Source organism: Lathyrus oleraceus, chromosome 3 (assembly GCF_024323335.1).
Source record: "Lathyrus oleraceus cultivar Zhongwan6 chromosome 3, CAAS_Psat_ZW6_1.0, whole genome shotgun sequence".
Lineage (NCBI taxonomy): Eukaryota > Viridiplantae > Streptophyta > Magnoliopsida > Fabales > Fabaceae > Lathyrus > Lathyrus oleraceus.
Window position 1 is genome coordinate 110348067 of NC_066581.1, and position 21672 is coordinate 110369738.

Consider the following 21672-nt stretch of genomic DNA (forward strand, 5'->3'; position numbering starts at 1 on the left):
GTCAAGCAGGATACATCACCTACCTGAGAGATATGGATATCTCATAACTGATCAAGGTGATGTATTACTCATGGATCAAGACGAGTCTGTGACAAGAGGCCATAACTGGTCCCGAGTCTGAGAAGTGGCTAGAAGCCATGAAATTTGAAATGGATTCCATGTACGCAAACCAAGTTTGGACCTTGGTAGAGCCTCCTGTAGGAGTTAACCCTATCGGGTGCAAGTGGGTCTTCAAAAAGAAGACTGACATGGATGTTAAGGTACATACCTATAAGGCAAGACTAGTTGCAAAAGGATATAAACAAATTCATGGGGTTGACTATGATGAAACCTTTTCAGTAGTTGCAATGCTTAAATCTGTTCGGATTTTACTTGATATCGTTGCATATCATGATTATGAAATATGGAAGATGGATGTCAAAACTGCTTTCCTTAATGGGAATCTTCTTGAGGATGTGTACATGACACAGGCTGAAGGATTTGACATACCAGAAGAAGCCCAAAAGATATGTAAGTTACAAAGATCAATCTATGGATTGAAGCAAGCTTCCATAAGCTGGAATCTTCGTTTTGATGAAACAGTAAAACAATATGGATTCATCAAGAACGAAGATGAGCCTTGTGTCTACAAGAAGGTTAGTGGGAGCATGATCGTTTTCCTGGTATTATATGTAGATGAAATATTACTCATTGGAAACGATGTCCATACCCTACAACAAGTAAAGTCTTGGTTGGGGAAATGCTTTTCTATGAAGGACCTAGGTGAAGCAGCCTATATATTAGGAATTAGAATCTATAGAGATAGATCACAAAAACTGCTTGGCCTAAGTCAGAGTACGTACATAGACAAAGTGCTGAGACGCTTTAACATGCATGATTCCAAGAAAGGATTCATACCTATGCAACATGGCTTGTGTCTATCAAAAACACAATCCCCTTCAACTAAGGAAGAAAGGAATCACATGAATAAGATTCCATATGCATCTGCAATAGGATCTATCATGTATGCCATGTTATGTACTCAACCAGATGTCTCGTATGCTTTAAGTGCAACGAGTAGGTACCAATCTGATCCTGGTGATGCTCATTAGATAGCTGTCAAGAATATCCTTAAGTATTTGAGAAGGACTAAGGACTCATTCTTGATATATGGAGGTCAGAAAGAGCTGGCTGTAATTGGTTACACCGATGCTAGCTTCCAGACAGATAAGGATGACTTTAGATCGCAATCTGGTTATGTGTTTTGCTTAAACGGTGGCACTGTAAGTTGGAAAAGTTCAAAGCAAGATACAGTTGCTGATTCTACAACCGAGGCCGAGTATATTGCTGCCTCAAGTGCAGCAAAGGAAGCTGTTTGGATTAAAAAGTTCATTAGTGAACTTGGCATAGTTCCTAGCATTGTGGATCCCATTGGTCTCTATTGTTATAACAATGGTGCTATCGCACAAGCTAAGGAACCTAGATCTCACCAACGATCCAAACACATACTTAGGCGTTATCACCTCATTCGAGAGATTAAAGATATAGGAGATATGAAAATATGCAGAGTACCTACACTTGACAATATTGCTGACCCACTAACAAAGCCTCTTGCGCAGCAGAAGCATGATGGACATACTAGATCTATGGGCATTAGGGGTATGCCTGATTGGCTCTAGTGCTAGTGGGAGATTGTTAGCGTAAGCCCTAGAGGCCAATAATTTTGGTACTTGTATCGAATTATTTATTAATAATAAAAGGCTTTTTCTTTATTATGTTTGTCTAAGAAAGTCCCTAGAATAGATAGTCCGTTTAATGTATCAAGTGTGACTTAATCATGACATCACATTAAACATAAGGGCATTATTCTTAAAGTATCCATAGTCGAGCTTTATTGTAAAGTGGGATAACATTAAAGCATTAAGACTATTATGTATATAGACTGATGATCACATCTCATGGGTCATGGATAAGGAGTTATCAAGTCTTAAACATAGGTATGAATATTAAGAGTAATATTTATACTGGATTGACCCGCTACGAGAATACTATATAGAATGTTATGTAAAGTGTCCTAAGTTATTCTCATGGTGATAATGGTGTATACCACCCTTCGACCAGAAACCACTATGGACCCTAGATGTAGAGTCGAGTGCCTTATTGCTGATCAAACATTGTCCGTAACTGGATGACCATAAAGACAGTTGATAGGTACTTCACGAAGCATGCTAAGGGACATGAGTGACCTAGATGGAATTTTCCCATCCTGCATAACAGGATAAATGTCTATGGGCCCAATATTGAACTGGACAAGGATATCATGGTCTATGCCTTATGTTCAATATAGACATAACGGCAAAATGGTAATTGTACACATAAGTATTATCACAAAAGGATTTGTCAGATCACATGACATTTTCGTGTCTTGGGTAGCAGTGATGTGTTGCTAGATACCGCTCACTGTTTATTATCTTAAATAGGTGATTTAATATAATTGCCAATGTCGCGAAAACCTACAGGGTCACACACAAAAGGACCGATTGATGAGAGATAGAGTAACTAAGGAATACCGTAATGTACGGTGCACTTAAGTGAATTGTAGAACATCGTAAGGTACGGTGTACTTAAGTAGAATACGAAATATGGTAAGGTACCACACGCTTAAGTGATTTTGGCATATTATAAGATATGGGCCACATACACTTGAGTGGGATTTTTAGCTTACAGCCCACACAAGTGGTTCTATAAATAAAACCCTTGTGTAGAAGCATTTGTGGAGTTGCAATTTCGTTTCTCTCTCTCTCTCTCTCACTCAAAGCCTTCATTCATAGCAGCTAGCACTGAGATTGAAGGAATCCGTTCGTGTGGACTGAGTAGAGGCGTTGTCATCGTTCAACGTTCGTGATCGCTACGTAGATCTGCATCAAAGGTTACAATCGCCACAAGAGGTAACTATTCTAGCACTGATCATGCCCATTCGTAAGGATCACTAAAGGAGAGATTTTAAATTCCGCTGCATTTTGGGTCGCTCTTCTCCTTAAATTCCGCTGCATTCCGATACTCATTTATTTTCTTACTGCTTGTCAGCAGGAGCGGTATTGAAATAAGTGGGGGGAAAGCTCTTACTTCTCTAAGGTTCTTCTAGAGTGGATGATTGGTATAGTAGGCTGCTGATTGCGAGAGTCCATGTGTTGTTAAGGCTATGTTATTGCTTGAACCCCATAAGCATATGGATTCGAGTTTCATTCTCCCGGTCAAGTCGAGAATTCGTCGAGGAAAGACAGTTAGGTTATCGTGATATTCACTTCCTTGAGAGTGGAATGCGATGTTATGGCTAGTGATATGTCTGTGGTACGCGAGTTCCTGATGTGTTCCCTGAGGATGTTTGCAACTTGCCGCCAGAGTGAGAAGTTGAGATCACCGTAGATTTAGTACCGATACTAGACCTGTGTCGATGGCACAATACAAGATGTCTGCTTCAGAGTTGGTTGGACTAAAGATTTAGTTAGAAGATTAGCTTGAGAAGAAACTCATCATACCAAGTGCGTCCCCTTAAGGAGGTCTAATTTTATTATTGAAGAAGAAAGATGGCATTATGAGATTATGTGTTGATTATCGTCAGCTGAATATGGTCACCATTAAGAATAAATATTATTTTCCTAGGATCGACGATGTTATGGATCCGTTAGTGGGTGCCTGTGTTTTCAGTAAGATTGATTTGAGATTGAGTTATCATCATATTCAAGTGAAGGATGAAGATATCCCAAAGACTACCTTCAGGACACGATGCGGTTACTATGAGTACTCGTTGATGTCGTTTGGTGTGTCTAATGCTCCTGGTGTTTTTATAGAGTATATGAATAGGATCTTCCACCCCTATTTGGATCAGTTCATAATGGTGTTTGTTGATGATATTTTAGTGTGCTCTAAATAATATGAAGACCATGCTAGACATCTTCGTATTGTACTAAAGGTTTTGAAAGAAAATAAGTTGTATACCAATTTATCTAAATGTGAGCTCTGGTTGCGAGAAGTGAGTTTTCTTGGTCATGTGATTTCCAGTGCCGGTATAGCAGTGAACTATTCTAAGGTAGATGTAGTGCTATATTGAGAGGCTCCAAAATTAGTTACTGAGATAAGAAGTTTCTTAAGGTTGGTTGGTTACTATAGAAGGTTTATCGAAGGCTTTTCTAAGTTAGTTGTACCTTTGCTATATTGTGTGGGACATGTTATGCGAGGAGAATTCCATGAAATTGAAAAAGAAGTTGACAATATTGCCAATATTTATATTTCCAGATCCGAAAGAGCCTTTTGTAGTATACTGTGATGCATCCAAGAGGGTATTGGGTGGTGTGCTTATGCATAATAGGCAGGTTGTAGCTTATGCTTCAAGATAACTGAAGGTTCATGAAAAGAAACTGGACTAGGCATGATTTAGAGTTGGCAGTTTTGATATTCGTGCTGAAGTTATGGAGACATTATTTGTATGGTTCTGGATTCGAGGTATTTAGAGACCACAAGAGTTTGAAGTATTTGTTTGATCAGAAGGAGCTAAATATGAGGCAACGAATATGGTTATAATTTTTGAAGGACTACGACTGATCAGTGCATTTTGATACATATTCTTCTACTATTCTACTTAGACAACTCTATAGTTTATTCTATTATTTTTACTATTTTAGTGTGTTTTTATATTTAAGTTTATTTTTGGTTTTATTTTATTTTCGTACTTTATTTTCAGCATAAATAGTTATTTGATACCTTGTTACTATACAGGTCATAACTTGAGCTACGAGGATCAGAATGATACGTTCTAATATGTGTTGGAAAGCTGAGAGGATAAGCTAAAAGTTTCATGTTGAAGTTAGAAGATGATTAGGAGTGAAGAAGAATCGAATAATTCGTTCTATTTCTTGACTTAAGAAAATACTTTGTTTTTGGGCCGATTTTGTACTTTTTTCGGGTCAGTTACTATTAGGCCCAAATTCTCTTGCTCTATTTAAACAACTTAGTAGTTTTAGGATTGAGGGGATTCAGAATTCATGAAATAGAGAATAGGGCATATGAATACCATGGAGAGCTAATTCTCAAATAGTTGATCTGATGTATTCAAATTCCACATTGAGGTTTTTATTAAATTCAGTTTAATTTCGATTTCTTTTCAATTCTTCCTATAAACTCGTTTGCTTAATTTGATTAATTTCGTTTGCTTAATTCGATTGTTTGTATGATCCTTAACTATAATCACGTTAGCGTAGCTTTTTCATTATCGTGTTTGATTAAGTTGCGTTTGCTTAGATCGCGTCTGCTTAAATCTGTTTGCTTAATTCAGAAATTAGGAACATACATCATATAATACCAATTTGCACTTGTCAGTGGGTATTGTAATTGAATGAGATTGAATCTGCTAGGGAATTAATATTATAAGAATCGATGATAAGTCAGAAATCGATAGAATAGATTAGCTTATTTATCAATTTTGCTTTTACCTTTAATCATCTTCGATTTAAGTTTTGAACCTTAAAAACCCCATTCTTTTCATTTGTTTGGTTATAACATTCAAGAGTCCTTGTGATACGACATTCGAGTGTCGCTTCCGTTTTACTACACTTTTAAACTCGTTTTTGACCTGTGTGCGACAGCGGATTAAATTGGTGTCATTGCTGGGGACTCTTGTAGATTTTAACCATTATTATAGTCTAACCATTATTATAGTCATAGGTGTTGTGTTTTAGCATTTTTTTGCCCGAACTTTCTTGCGTTCTGGTCTTTTTGCGTTTTAGGATAAACAAATCTGTTTTTTAAAGAAAATTGTCTTAAATTATTCCAATTCTTTATCAATTAATTAGGAAAAAATCAAGGATCAAAACCCTCTATTTAGGTACTAAATTTGGAAATCGGCCTAAAAACCCGAAATTCCTTATTTTTCTATTTTTTTTATGATTTTATTTCTGTTTTGATAGTTTCAGAAAATTCCGAAAAAATTCTCAAAATTTTTAATTGACGTTATTAGATTAATTTTCGTGTTTTTGTATTTTTTTCCTTTTATTTTAATAGTTTTTTTCGTGTTTCAATTATTTTTTCTTAATAGGGACATTGACGGTATTTTCCTATTTGTTGCTGCATTGTTGAATTAGTTATGTGTTTTCTCATTGTTTGTTGATTTTTTTTCTTTTATATTGAGTTTAACATGGCTGACCAAAGAACTTTGAGAGAACTTGTTGCCCCTAATGTTAATTATAATGCTTTATGTATTGGATATCATGTTGCTGTTGTACCTTTCAAATTGAAATCTGGTTTAATACACTTGTTGCCAAGGTTTAATGGTCTTGTAGGTGAGGATCCACATAGGCATCTAAAAGAATTTCAGATTGTGTGTTCTACATCATTGAGGCCTCAAGGAATTACTGTAGATCATGTCAATCTTAGAGCATTTTCATTCTCACTACTTCAAGAGCTTCTTCGATCAGAAAAGAAATATGTGGTATTAGTCAGGTTGACATGGAATCATTGGCCGAATACTAGGAGAGATTCAAGCAGTTAGTGTCGAGTTGTCCTCACCACCAGATTTCTGAACAATTGTTAATACAATACTTACATGAGGGATTGTTACCAATGGAAATAAACATTTTAGATGCTGCTAGTGGTGGAGCACTTGTTGATAAGACTCCAGTTGCTGCCAAATCCTTGACTGAGAACATGTCACTTAACTCCCAATAATTCACAACAAGGGATAATTCTGTGGTCCAAGCAAAAGGTGTGAATGAGATTCAGGCTTCTTCTTCCAACAAAGATCTAGAAACCAGAATTGATGAACTTACCTCTTTAGTGAAACAATTGATGATAACCCTTCCACCACCACCACCACCACCATATTGAAGGAGAAGGGCGATCCAAAACGCAACGGAATTTAAAAATTCTCCTTTAATGATCCTTACGAATGGGCATGATCAGTGATAGAATTGTTACCTCTTGTGGCGATCACGAACGTTGAATGATGACAACGTCTCTACTCAGTCCACACGAACAGATTCCTTCAATCTCAGTGCTAGCTGCTATGAATGAAGGCTTTGAGTGAGAGAGAGAGAGAGAGAGAGAGAGAGAAACGAAATTGCAAGTGTGACAATGCTTCTACAAAAGGGTTCTATTTATAGAACCACTTGTGTGGGCTGCAAGCAAAAAAGCCCACTCAAGTGTATATGGCCCATATCTTATAATATGCCAAAATCACTTAAGCGCGTGGTACCTTACCATATTTCTTATTCTACTTAAGTACATCATACCTTACGATGTTCTATAATTCACTTAAGGGCACCGTACATTACGATATTCCTTAATTACTCTATCTCTCATCAATCCGTCCTTTGTGTGTGACCCTATAGGTTTTCGCAGCATTGACAATTATATTAAATCACGTATTTAACATAATAAACAGTGAGCGGTATCTAGCAACACATCACTGCTACCCAAGACACGAAAATGTCATGTGATCTGACAAATCCTTCTGTGATAATAATTATGTGTATAATTACCCTTTTGCCCTTATGTCTATATTGAACACAAGGCATAGACCGTGTCATCCTTGTCCAGTTCAATATTGGGCCCATAGACATTTATCCTGTTATGCAGGATGGGCAAATTCTATCTAGGTCACTCATGTCCCTTAGCATGCTTCGTGGAGTACCCATCAACTGTCTTTATGGTCATCCAATTACAGACAACGTTTGATCAGCAATAAGGCACTCGACTCTACATCTAGGGTTCATAGTGGTTTCAGGTCGAAGGGTGGTATACACCATTATCACCATGAGAATAACTTATGACACTTTGCATAACATTCTATATAGTATTCTCATAGCGGGTCAATCCAGTATAAATATTACTCTTAATATTCATACCTATGTTTAAGACTTGATAACTCTTTATCCATGATCCATGAGATGTGATCATCAGTCTATAAACATAATAGTCTTCATGCTTTAATGTTATCCCACTTCACAATAAAGCTTGACTACAGATACTTTAAGAATAGTGTCCTTATGTTTAATGTGATCTCATTATTAAGTCATACTTGATACATTAAATAGACCAGCTATTCTAGGGACTTTGTTAAACAAACATAATAAAGAAAAAAGCCTTTATTATTAATAAACAATTAGATACAAGTACCAAAAGTATTGGCCTCTAGGGCTTACACCAACAATCTCCCACTAGCACTAGAGCCAATCAGGCATACCCTTAGTGCCCATAGATCTAGTATGGCCATCATGCTTCTGCAGCACAAGAGGCTTTGTCAGTGGGTCAGCAATATTGTCAAGCGTAGGTACTCTGCATATTTTCACATCTCCTCTATCTATTATCTCTCGAATGAGGTGATAATGCATAAGTATGTGTTTGGATCGTTGGTGAGATCTAGGCTCCTTAGCTTGTGCGATAGCACCATTGTTATCACAATAGAGACCAATGGGATCCACAATGCTAGGAAGTATGTCAAGTTCACTAATGAACTTTTTGATCCAAACAACTTCCTTTGTTGCACTTGAGGCAGAAATATACTCGGCCTCAGTTGTAGAATTAGCAACTGTATCTTGCTTTGAACTTTTCCAGCTCACAGCGCCACCGTTTAAGAAAAACACATAACCAGATTGCAATCTAAAGTCATCCTTATCTGTCTGGAAGCTAGCATCGGTGTATCCAATTACAGCCAACTCTTCCAGACCTCCACATATCAAGAATGAGTCCTTAGTCCTTCTCAAATACTTAAGGATATTCTTGACAGCTACCCAATGGGCATCACCAGGATCATATTGGTACCTACTCGTTGCACTTAAAGCATACGAGACATCTGGTCGAGTACATAACATGGCATACATGATAGATCCTATTGCAGATGCATATGGAATCTTATTCATGCGATCCCTTTCTTCCTTAGTTGAAGGGGATTGTGTTTTTGATAGACACATGCCATGTTGCATAGGTATGAATCCTTTCTTGGAATCATGCATATTAAAGCGTCTCAGCACTTTGTCTATGTACGTACTCTGACTTAGGCCAAGCAGTTTTTGTGATCTATCTCTATAGATTCTGATTCCTAATGTATAGGCTGCTTCACCTAGGTCCTTCATAGAAAAGTATTTCCCCAACCAAGACTTTACTTGTTGCAGGGTAGGGACATCATTTCCAATGAGTAATATGTCATCTACATATAATACCAGGAAAACGATCATGCTCCCACTAACCTTCTTGTAGACATAAGGCTCATCTTCGTTCTTGATGAATCCATATTGTTTTACCATTTCATCAAAACGAAGATTCCAGCTTCTCGAAGCTTGCTTCAATCCATAGATTGATCTTTGTAACTTACATATCTTTTGGGCTTCTTCTGGTATGTCAAATCCTTCAGGTTGTGTCATGTACACATCCTCAAGAAGATTCCCATTAAGGAAAGCAGTTTTGACATCCATCTGCCATATTTCATAATCATGATATGCAGCGATAGCAAGTAAAATCCGAACAGATTTAAGCATTGCAGCTGGTGAAAAGGTTTCATCATAGTCAACCCCATGAATTTGTTTATATCCTTTTGCAACCAGTCTTGCCTTATAGGTATCTACCTTACCATCCATGTCAGTCTTATTTTTGAAGACCCACTTGCATCCTATAGGGTTAACTCCTACAGGAGGCTCTACCAAGGTCCAAACTTGGTTTGTGTACATGGAATCCATTTCAGATTTCATGGCTTCTAGCCACTTCTCAGACTCGGGACTAGTTATGGCCTCTTGGTAGGTCACATGCTCATCTTGATCCATGAGTAATACATCACCTTGATCAGTTATGAGATATCCATATCTCTCAGGTATGTGACGTATCCTGCTTGACCTACGCTGATCTTGTTCTACTTGAGCAGGTTGCTCTTCCACAACTACTTGTGTTTCCTGCTCTAATTCCTCCATAGGTGTATTGATGCTTTGTGATTCTTGAATTTCTTCAAGCTCTACTTTCCTCCCACTGATTCCTTTGGAAATAAAATCCTTTTCTAGGAAAACTCCAGTTCGAGTGACAAACACTTTGCCCTCAGAAGGATTGTAGAAGTAATACCCTCTTGTTTCTTTAGGATACCCCACAAATAAGCATTTGTCAGATTTGGGCTCAAGCTTAGTTGAAATTTGTCGTTTCACATAAACTTCGCAACCCCAAATCTTCATATAAGACATATGTGGTTTCTTACCACTCCATATCTCATATGGTGTCTCCTCAACCTTTTTGGATGGAACACGATTAAGTGTGAAAGTTGCTGTCAATAGTGCATGTCCCCAAAAGGAGTTTGGAAGATCGGCGTGACTCATCATGGATCGGACCATGTCTAACAGGGTGCGATTTCTTCTCTCAGATACACCATTCCAATGGGGTGTTCCAGGAGGAGTAAGTTGGGATAGGATCCCACACTCTTTCAGATGGTCATCAAACTCTAGGCTTAAATACTCACCACCTCGATCTTGTAAGACCCCAATTTTGACCCTAAGATCCCTCATGGCATCATAACATTGCATTTGCATTGCCTCAAGGATCTTTAGCATCTTGGTTCCTTTTTCCTTTGGGTGGGACTCCTTGTGATTGGTTTGAGATCACCAAGCATGCTTGAATTATACATCATTGTTTCTCTTACTTTTGTTTACTAACCAAAAGCACAAAAATGTGTCACTAACATCTTTTGTTTGAAGCTTGAGTATCATCCAAGACACTTTGTGGGTTCTATTTAGATGATCAGTCAACACAAGGGAATGGCTTGAGATACTTCCAACAGGTTCAAATGGGGTCTATTCGTCAGTCAAAACGTTAATCTTGAAGGAGCAAAAGTTTGTTCATGAGCTGTCATGCTCGCTAGGCGAGCAGAATGGGTCGCCTAGCGAGTCCCAAGAAAAGCCACCAGAATCACCCACTCTCAGAGGAATTTCTTGAACTGTCATGCTCGCTAGGCGAAGCCCACGTGTTAAAAAAAACGAAAAACGAAAAAAAATAAATAAACGAAAAATAAATAAATAAATAAATAAAATATAACAGAAAATTTTTGGACTTGGGCCTCTCTCATTTGAGCCCACAGGTCCACAAAAATCAGGTTATAAATTCAGAGTTTCAGTGAAACAAAATTCAATTCTATTCCTATTACCCTGACAGGGAAAAAGATAGTGAGAGAAGAGCTAACAGAGTTTAGAGCAACCTCTAGAGACTGAAGGGAACTCATCGGCAAAGAACAAATTCCCTCTCATATAAACCCTCAGATTGCTTTGCAAACCCAACTGGGCAATTCAATTTCATTCGATCCCTCCAGTCAGGTTTGCCTTATTCCCATTACTTTATGCTTTTAATTTGAATGCTCTGAATGTATGAGGTATTATGGGTGAATTTGATACCCTTTTGATGCATGTGTTTGACAAGAGGTTTAGGCCTCCTACCCTTGGTTGCTTTTTGTGAGCTTTTTGTGAATTTTAATGGCATGATTCATGTGGTTACATTTTGATTTGGGGGAAACTCTTGAGTACCCTATCTTGATTCTCTAACCTGTTTGTTGAGTTTTGTTTTGCGAGGGCTCATATGACTCTTGTAGAGATGGCTTGCCTGGTGTTCCACTTTATTTGTGGGATACCACCTGGAGGTTTATTCTGATTACCTGTACTGACTCACTTTCTTTGATGGTGCTAGCTTGAGAGATCTCTGGGTTTCTTATTTATCTAATTGCTGTTACTTCGGATCTTTATCCGTACGGTAGATCTCTCGATCCCTTTACTTTTCCCGCATGTTACCGATTTCTTAGGTTTCGTATAGCCTCTCGTGGCATGTCATTTAAGGTAACACGATTCCTTCATCTAGGACTGCCTTTTTGCATGAGCATCCCTAAACACCCCAAACTCATTGATTTTTCTTCTCCTAAGAACATGTTATCTCCTTCTACTACAGGCGAGTAAGTCTCCAAAGGTCGAGCATCCGGTAGATTGCGTAGTAACGTCGTTCACCCCAAAACACAACCCTTACCCCATAGGTGGTCGAACTACGTTTTGCTCTGATTTTCATCCCAGATGAGATACGTAGACATAAGACGCGATGTCTTAGCGAGCACACTCCTCTTTAACCCATAGGTAGCCAGCTACGAAGACTCTGATTCTCAGATTCATATGAGATACGTATGCAGTGGATGCGACGTCCGTGCGAGTCATTTTCTTTTGACCCTTCTTTTAGTAAGTAGTACATTAGATAAACATACACGCCTTTCTCATCCCTTCAATCATGTTTAAACAAATAAATTTTTTCAAAAAAAAAAAAAACAACAACCTTTGCAACAAATGTGAAAAGGGCTCTCTAGGAGTACCTAGGATGCTTTGGGTGCCTAATACCTTCCCATTGCATAACCAACCCCCTTACCCAGATCTCTGACATTTTTACTTGTTTTTGATTCGATAAAACTTTTAGGTTTTTGTTCGCTTTCTAACCATTCCTTTGGATAAATAGAAGTGCGGTGGAGACTCGACTTGTATGATTTACCTTGGATTTAGTCAATATCTCTAATGGTAACGAATACCCCGCTACAGAAAATGGCGACTCTGCTGGGGAACAAAACATCCTAGTGGGTTTTGCCTACTTTTCATATTTGTTGTATTGTATTGTATATTTTTTTTGTGACATATTTTTGTGCAATTTGGGATTACTGTATTGTATGTAATGATTGAATTGTTTGAATATTAATTCCTTGTATGCTTGGTGATCTTTGTGAGATGAGTTCTATACCCGGACTCGAGTGCACTTAGGATAGGAGAATGGCGTAGTCTTGTCGACTTGTGTGGAGTTATTCCTTAGCAAGTTGACTTGCAAGTCCATTCACTTGGTGGAGGTTATGTTGGGATCAATAATGTCACACAAGTAAGTTGTGGTTAGACATTACTCTTTCCAATATAGACCTTAGAAGCTAAGGACCTTAGTTTACCAAGCCCATCTTGGCCTATTCTTAGGATGTAGTGCGAAAGTCGTTCAAGTGTAAGATTTGATACGATTGTTACGCGATACTACACTCATAAGAGTCTCTCTTGAGAATATTTTCGGAATACGAGTAGTCGTTTCTCCAATAATATCCGAAAGATGGGATGATGACTATGGGAACCTCTTGTAGAACATGTTTGGCAGGTTTAAACCCTAGTACACTCCCTTTTGGGTGGTTCTTAACCTAACTCCATGCTCGTGACTTACAACAAACCCTTGATTCATGGTTGATCCGTTCATGAATCCTTAATATCAATGGAACTTGGGTGTTGATAAGGTGTAAACCATAATCCACCAAAATGGATGATTGATATTAAGGATAACATGATCCATCCCATGACCTTTGTTTGGTGTGCTTTGCTTGATCCTTGAGTGTGATTGTTGCATTCATGCATTCATGTACCCATTTGCATCCATATCATCAATAAATAAGAAAATTTTCAAGGAACTTAAGGGGTTTATTTGCAAAATTTTCAGACATGGAAAGACAAAGAAGGAATACAAAGAAGTACAGCTTCAGGCAACCAGATTTGAAAGAGTTAAGGAATCTGACATCCTATGTATTAGATCCTTTGGGTTTCAAGGCTCGTTTTGGGAAGCTTCTTCCTATTTTAACTACTCAGGTGGATGAAGGATTGGTGAGTGTATTGGTGCAGTTTTATGATCCCTTGTACCGTTGCTTCACGTTTCCGGATTTCCAGCTTTTGCCTACCCTTGAGGAGTATGCTTACCTTGTGGGTATACCTATTCTAGACCAGTTGCCGTTCAGTGGCTTGGAGAATGTTCCTACTTCTCAAGAGATAGCATACATGTTACACATAGATGAATCTCTGGTTGATGCTCATATGACTACCAAAGGGGGAATTCAAGGTCTCCCTTTTGAGTTCCTCATTGCTCAAGCTACTATGTATGGGAAGGCCATGAGTGAGGATGCCTTTGAAGCCATATTTGTACTTCTCATCTATGGGCTAGTATTATTCCCCAACATTGACAAGTTTGTGGATGTGAACGCTATTAGGATCTTCTCTACTCTTAATCCCGTTCCGACTCTGTTGGGCGATACCTACTTCTCTTTGCATATGAGGAATGCAAAGGGTGGTGGCGCCATTGTGTGTTGTTTGCCTCTGTTGTATAAGTGGTTTATTTCTCACTTACCTCAGACGGTCGCTTTCAAGGAGAACAAGGAATGTCTACGGTGGTCCACGAGACTTATGTCACTCACTAATGATGATATCTCTTGGTACAATCGCGTGTATGATGGTGTGCAGATTATTGACTCTTGTGGCGAATTCTCCAATGTACCTCTTCTTGGTACATGTGGTGGGATTAACTACAATCCTGTTTTGGCACGTCGGCAGCTTGGGTTCCCCTTATAGGATAAACCCAATAACATTCTGTTAGAGGGTGTATTCTTTCAGGATGGTAAAGATCCCCATGGCTTGAAAGCTAGGATGGTCCGCGCTTGGCACAAGATTCATAGGAAAGGAAGGAAAGAGTTGGGTCCTAAGAATTGCATCGCTTTGGAGCCTTACACTGTTTGGGTTAGGAAGAGGGCGTATGAGTATCTCATGCCTTACGAGTATCCGAGACCTACACCTATGATTATGGCTGGGCCTTCAACCCTCCCTAATAAAGGAGTTGAGGAGTTGAGAAACGAAGACCGTTCACGTGCTTGGATCCGTGAACGTGAAGAGTTGCTTCAGCAGATTAAGGAGAAGGATGCGTTGATTGAGTTTCTTGAGCATCAGGTTATTGATGACCCTGATGATGTATGGACTTCTCTACTTCCTCAGTCTTCTAAGTTCTGGAAGAGGAAGTATGATCGACTCGCCAAAGAGAAGGCCGATATGGAGGCAGCCTACGAGAGGGAGGTGAAGAGGCTTCGCGCATCTTATCTTCCTGTGTCCCGAGCTTTAGATGATTGTTTCTCGGGATCCATAGGATGATTATTTTCCTTTTCTCTTGTACATGATTGACGATGCTGCACTTCTTTCCCTGATATTATTTGATGAGATATTTCTATATGTGTTAAAATGCTTAATATTTCCAAAATTTGCAAATAATACTCTAAAGTTCCTTTGAAATAAAAAAAATAAATCATATGCACAAGCATTGCATGCATCATATGCATAAGCAGGTTCTGTTTCCGGTCCCTTGCCCTGTGGTCTAACTCTGCGTCCTTCATTTACTTTGAAGACAAGCTGACTCATCGGTACTACACTAGAGCCAACATTTCAAGACTGATGGATCACTTAGAGCAAGAGAACCGCGAGCTGAAAGAGGAAGTGGGTCTCTGGCAACTTCATCATCCCTGGAGGGGTCTGCAACAATTGGGTCGCTGTGGATATTCCAACGGTTGTCCACAAGTCAACGTAATAATCACTTTGTTTGAAAACCCTTTTCCCATGCCAAAAGGAGGGGTGATGACATTGTTGGCGCATAAATACAATGATATTTTCATTCAATAAATTCATGTTAAATGTTTGTTTTTCCCACTTATTTTCCCTTTTTGTTTTTGCATGAAATTGGTGATCACATAAAACCCTAAAAAATAAAATAAAATCAATCTTTTCATCTGCATAATGATTTGCCTTGTTTGAATTCTAAATCTTTTCATATCCAAAATCATTATGCAGGTTGATTTCTAAATCCATTGAACATAATGACCCAACACCATCTCCCAATTTTGAATTCCCTGTATTTGAGGCAGAGAAAGATGATGTTGAAGAGATTCCTGATGAGATCACCCGGCTACTTGAGCATGAAGAGAAGATCATTCAGCCGCATCTTGAGAATCTGGAAACAGTCAACTTGGGGTCTGAAGATTGTGTGCGAGAGGTAAAGATTGGGGCTCTTCTGGAAGAATCTGTTAAGAAGGGGTTGATTAAGTTGCTACGAGAGTATGTCGACGTCTTTGCTTGGTCGTATGAAGACATGCCAGGTCTAGGTACTGATATTGTGCAACATTTCCTACCTTTGAAACCTGAGTGTGTGCCTGTAAAGCAGAAGCTCAGAAGAACTCATCCTGATATGGCAGTGAAGATCAAGGAAGAAGTTCATAAGCAAATTGATGCAGGGTTTCTGGTGACTTCTATATATCCTCAATGGGTGGCCAATATTGTGCTCGTGCCTAAGAAAGATGGAAAAGTCCGGATGTGTGTGGACTATAGAGACTTGAATAAAGCTAGTCCGAAAGATGATTTCCCTCTACCACATATTGATATGTTGGTAGACAATACAACTAAATTCAATGTCTTCTCGTTTATGGACGGATTTTCCGGATATAATCAGATTAAGATGGCACCCGAGGATATGGAGAAGACAACATTCATCACACCTTGGGGAACATTCTGTTATCGAGTGATGCCCTTCGGTTTGAAGAACGCCGGAGCCACGTATCAACGAGCTATGACCACCTTGTTTCATGATATGATGCACAAGGAGATTGAGGTATATGTTGACGATATGATTGCTAAGTCAAGAACGAAAGTTGAACATGTAGAGCATTTGTTGAAGCTTTTCCAGCGTTTGAGGAAATATAAGCTTCGTCTGAATCCCAACAAGTGTACATTTGGAGTCCGTTCTGGCAAGTTATTGGGCTTCATTGTTAGTGAAAGAGGTATTGAGGTTGATCCTGCAAAGGTCAAAGCAATACAAGAGATGCCTGCGCCCAAAACTGAGAAGCAAGTCCGAGGTTTTCTTGGCCGCTTGAATTATATCTCCAGATTCATATCCCACATGACTGCCACATGTGCGCCTATATTCAAGCTCCTCCGGAAAGATCAGTCCCATGATTGGACCGAGGATTGCCAGAAAGCTTTCGACAGTATTAAAGAATATCTGTCTGAGCCTCCGATTCTGTCTCCGCCTGTAGATGGAAGACCTTTGATCATGTATCTGACTGTTCTTGAAGACTCGATGGGTTGTATCCTTGGTCAGCAAGACGAATCAGGGAAGAAGGAGTATGCTATTTACTACCTGAGTAAGAAGTTCACTGATTGTGAGTCTCGATACTCAATGCTTGAAAATACATGTTGTGCTTTGGCTTGGGCTGCTAAGTGCTTACGCCAGTATATGATAAATCATACGACTTGGTTGATATCCAGAATGGATCCAATCAAGTACATCTTCGAGAAGCCTGCTTTAACAGGGAGAATTGCCCGTTGGCAGATGTTGTTATCTGAGTATGATATTGAGTATCGAGCTCAGAAGGCTATTAAAGGTAGTATCTTGGCTGACCATTTGGCACATCAGCCTATTGAAGATTATCAGTCAGTTCAGTATGACTTCCCGGATGAGGAAATTCTGTATTTGAAAGTGAAAGATTGCGATGAGCCTACACTTGATGAAGGGCCAGAACCTGGTTCCAGATGGAGTATGGTGTTTGATAGCGCTGTAAATCAGTATGGAAATGGTATTGGGGCCGTGATTATTACTCCTTAGGGCGCGCATATTCCTTTTACAGCAAGGCTAACTTTCAAATGCACGAATAATATGGCTGAGTATGAGGCCTGTATTATGGGATTGGAGGAATGTATTGATCTAAGGATCAAGCATCTTGATGTATATGGTGATTCGGCCCTCGTTGTTAATCAGATTAAGGGTGAATGGGAAACGAATCAGCCTGGCCTCATTCAATACAGAGATTATGCAAGGAGGATTTCAATGTTCTTTACTGAGGTTGACTTCCATCATATTTCTCGAGATGAGAATCGGATGGCAGATGCTCTTGCTACACTTGCTTCGATGATTATGGTTAAATTGTGGAATGAAGTCCCCAATATCACCGTGATGCGCTTGGACAGACCAGCTCATGTATTTGCAGTAGAAGAAGTAAAAGATGATAAGCCGTGGTATTATGATATCAAGTGTTTCCTTCAAAGTCAGATTTACCCACCTGGGGCATCTGTGAAAGATAGGAAGACTTTAAGGAGATTGTCAGGCAGTTTCTACCTCAATGGCGAAGTGCTTTACAAAAGAAATTTTGGCATGGTTCTGCTCAGATGCGTGGATAGACACGAAGCAGACCTGTTGATGACTGAGGTCCATGAGGGTTCATTTGGTACTCATTCCAACGGACATGCCATGGCTAGAAAAATGTTGAGAGCAGGCTACTATTGGCTGACAATGGAGTCTGACTGCTGCAAATATGTGAAGAAATGCCATAAGTGTCAGATTTATGCGGATAAGATTCATATTCCCCCGACACTTCTGAATGTGATTTTCATCACCATGGCCTTTCTCTATGTGGGGAATTGACATGATTGGCATGATAGAGCCGAAAGCGTCCAATGGACACAAATTTATTCTCGTAGCAATTGATTACTTCACCAAGTGGGTTGAAGCGGCGTCGTATGCAAATGTGACCAGGCAGGTGGTCGTGAAGTTTATCAAGAATCAACTCATATGCCGATATGGTGTGCCAGATAAGATCATCACTGATAATGGATCTAACTTGAATAACAAGATGATGAAAGAGCTGTGTAGTGAATTCAAGATTGCACATCATAATTCTTCTCCGTACAGACCCAAGATGAATGGGGCTGTTGAAGCTGCTAACAAGAATATCAAGAAAATTATCCAAAAGATGGTTGTGACGTACAAAGATTGGCATGAGATGTTTCCATTCGCTTTGCATGGCTATCGTACATCTGTCCGCACTTCAACAGGGGAAACCCCTTTCTCTCTTGTTTATGGCATGGAGGCGGTACTCCCAGTAGAGGTGGAGATCCCATCAATGAGAGTCTTGATGGAGGCCAAGTTGGCTGATGCTGAATGGGTTCAGGGTCGTTATGACCAGCTGAACTTGATAGAAGAAAAGAGATTGACTGCCATGTGCCATGGTCAGTTATATCAGCAGAGAATGAAGAAAGCTTTTGATAAGAAGGTCAAGCCTCGTGTGTTCCGAGAAGGTGACCTTGTGCTCAAGAAAGTCTTGTCTTTCGCGCCCGATTCCAGGGGCAAGTGGACTCCGAACTATGAGGGTCCGTATGTTGTTAAGAGAGCCTTTTCAGGCGATGCTTTGATACTTACAACTATGGATGGGGAGGATTTCACTCGTCCTGTGAATTCAGATGCAGTCAAGAAATACTTCGCCTAAAAAAAATAAAAACTGAATAGCTCGCTAAGTTGAAAATCCGAAAGGGCGGCTTAGGCAAAAATGAGCGTCTCGGTGGATTGAAAACCCGAAAGGGCGGTCCAGGCAAAAGTTAGAGACATGAAAAATGAATATAGGTATCTCGCTAGATTGAGTACCTCATCCTGGGGCAATCTAGGCAAAAATTAGGGATTTGGCAAGTAACTGCATCCTGACAAGACTTTGTTCTACAACTGTCGTCCGTCAGAAATCCTTGCTCGTTATCAACCAAAGCTTCAAATACATCGGATTTAGAATTGGTGGAGAAATGGTCATTATGTTCAATGTAGCCCTTTTCCAATATATATCACCAATTTCAAATTTGTAAAGATCTATGGAGTCTTGCCATTCGCAGACTACCATTCTATCAAATAAATTTGAGCCTTTTATCCAATTATTGGCACTCTTATCTGTTTCTATTCAACAAATGTTTTGCATGTTTTGATTGAGAAAATATCATTGTTTTAAACGATCAAATTTTTTATAATTTGTTTTTAAACAAAGCGAACATTCACAATGACGAAAGGATACTTAGGAGATCCTCAGTGCTCTCCCAAGGGTGGTACGATCCCCAACAGGGTAAGATTTTTGTCCATATTCCTGGCATGACTGTATCTCCTCCCTCCGGAACCCCTTGTGGTTTATCCTACCAAGTGGATTGCTTGTTGAGAGTTACCTCTCTTCCCTTCAGCAGAGTAGCAATCTTTCTTCCTCAGCAACTTGGATCTCTTTGGGCAAGAGCGGTATTTGGTGGTTGATCCCGATAAATCCTTTATCTCCTCGGATAGATTCCCCAGTAGAGTTGTTGGTGTGGTGGACCTTGTCTGTGATAACTCTCATCCCCAGCTGGAATGATTGATGATTCATCCCCTGCAGAGTTCTTTGCTTCCTGGTATCTCTGATCCCCAGCAGATTGGATACTCTCCGGTGAACTTGGCTTTCTCTCTTGAGATGTAGTACGGGGTGGTTGATTCCTGGACCTGGATGTGTTAGATATGTCTGTCTGTCAGCATACATCATACATAAACCACGCATATTCATGCATAATTATAATATTCAGATATTCATGTTGCATTCTTTGCCATATATCGTTGTTTGCTGTCTCCTGCTATTTGGTGATATACTTCCCCAAGCAGACGTGTGTGTCTGATCTCTCCATATAGAGTCAGCTCCATAAGCAGAAAGCGTCTATCCTTTTTTCCATATTCCCCACCAGGTTATATCCTCGTGGATGTTGATTGTTTTTGTTCCTTCCTAACACATATATTGGGATGGTTTTCCCCATTGAGTTATATCCTCACCGGGACAAGTCTTGATTTGGTGTGCCTATCTAGTTTGATCCTAGATCGGTCTCTTGAGACTCTTTTCCTGTTTCCCCGTGGTAAATGAATAATTGCTCAATAATTAGTAATTATTATCCCCGGCGGAGTCCGTGTTTCTCTACCCTCATACCGGTAATTGTAAACCTTATTTCTTCCCTTTTTGCAGAGTAACTATTTTTGCTCATCTTTAATTGGTGTCAGTTATCTTCATCCAATATTCGGTGATGATATCCCCTCATCTGCTTGGATAATTGCCCTGATTACGCAATTTATCCCTAGTGGGTCATCTCTCGTCTACCTTGTTGTTGTTGGTAACGATTGTTTCTCCCCTGAATTGGTCATCATTATATACCTAGTTTCGGTATCCCGATGCCTTTTCTTTTCGGTCGATTTATCCTTTATTAACCCAGTAGCCGGTTGTGGATAATCGTCCATGCGAGTATATTATCTATGTTCTGACGGTAATAAATAGTATATCTCATGCACTCTCGGGTATGAAGCCTTTTGTTCTTCCCCAGTTGAGTAAGATTCGTATCCCCTTTGTGGAGTCGAATATCCATCCTGTAACCGAGTTTGCTTTTAGCCCTCTTTTGGATGATGAGTGTTTTGGGAATATTCCCCAATTCACGCCTTGGTTGGTCACCTATTATATGCCCAGTAACCGGTATCCCTGGTGTTCCTTCCTCTCTGCTCCCTATTATGACTTTTTGTCCCCTGTGGAGTCAGAATCCCTAAGTTGAAGTATACCTTTTAGGTTTTCCTCAGACGTTTTGAAGTTTTGATATCTCTCACCCTTATACCGGTCTTGGATATTCATCTCTTCCTGAGCATGTTGTATCTCTCATCCTCATACCTGGCGTTCAGATCACATGTCTCCTTGAGCTTATTACCCAGTAACCTGTAATACCTCGTCCCGCTGCTTCCCCAGGAGTGTCCTTGTGGACATTCCCAGCGAAGTCCCTTAGTGGATTGTTTTCATCCGGATTTTATCCGAAGTATCCGCTATGGATAGTTTTTTGCTGTATTGGCATATTCCCCAATACATGCATCTTCGAGTCAGCTCGAGTCTTTCCATTGGATATTTTCCCTTTGGAATTCTATTCCCCACGCTTTGAGTCGTGACCTGCTCGCGCATTTTTATCCCTTTTCTATCCCCAGGAGAGTCCCCAGGGTCTTGGTCCCATGGAGTGAATTGCTCATATGGAT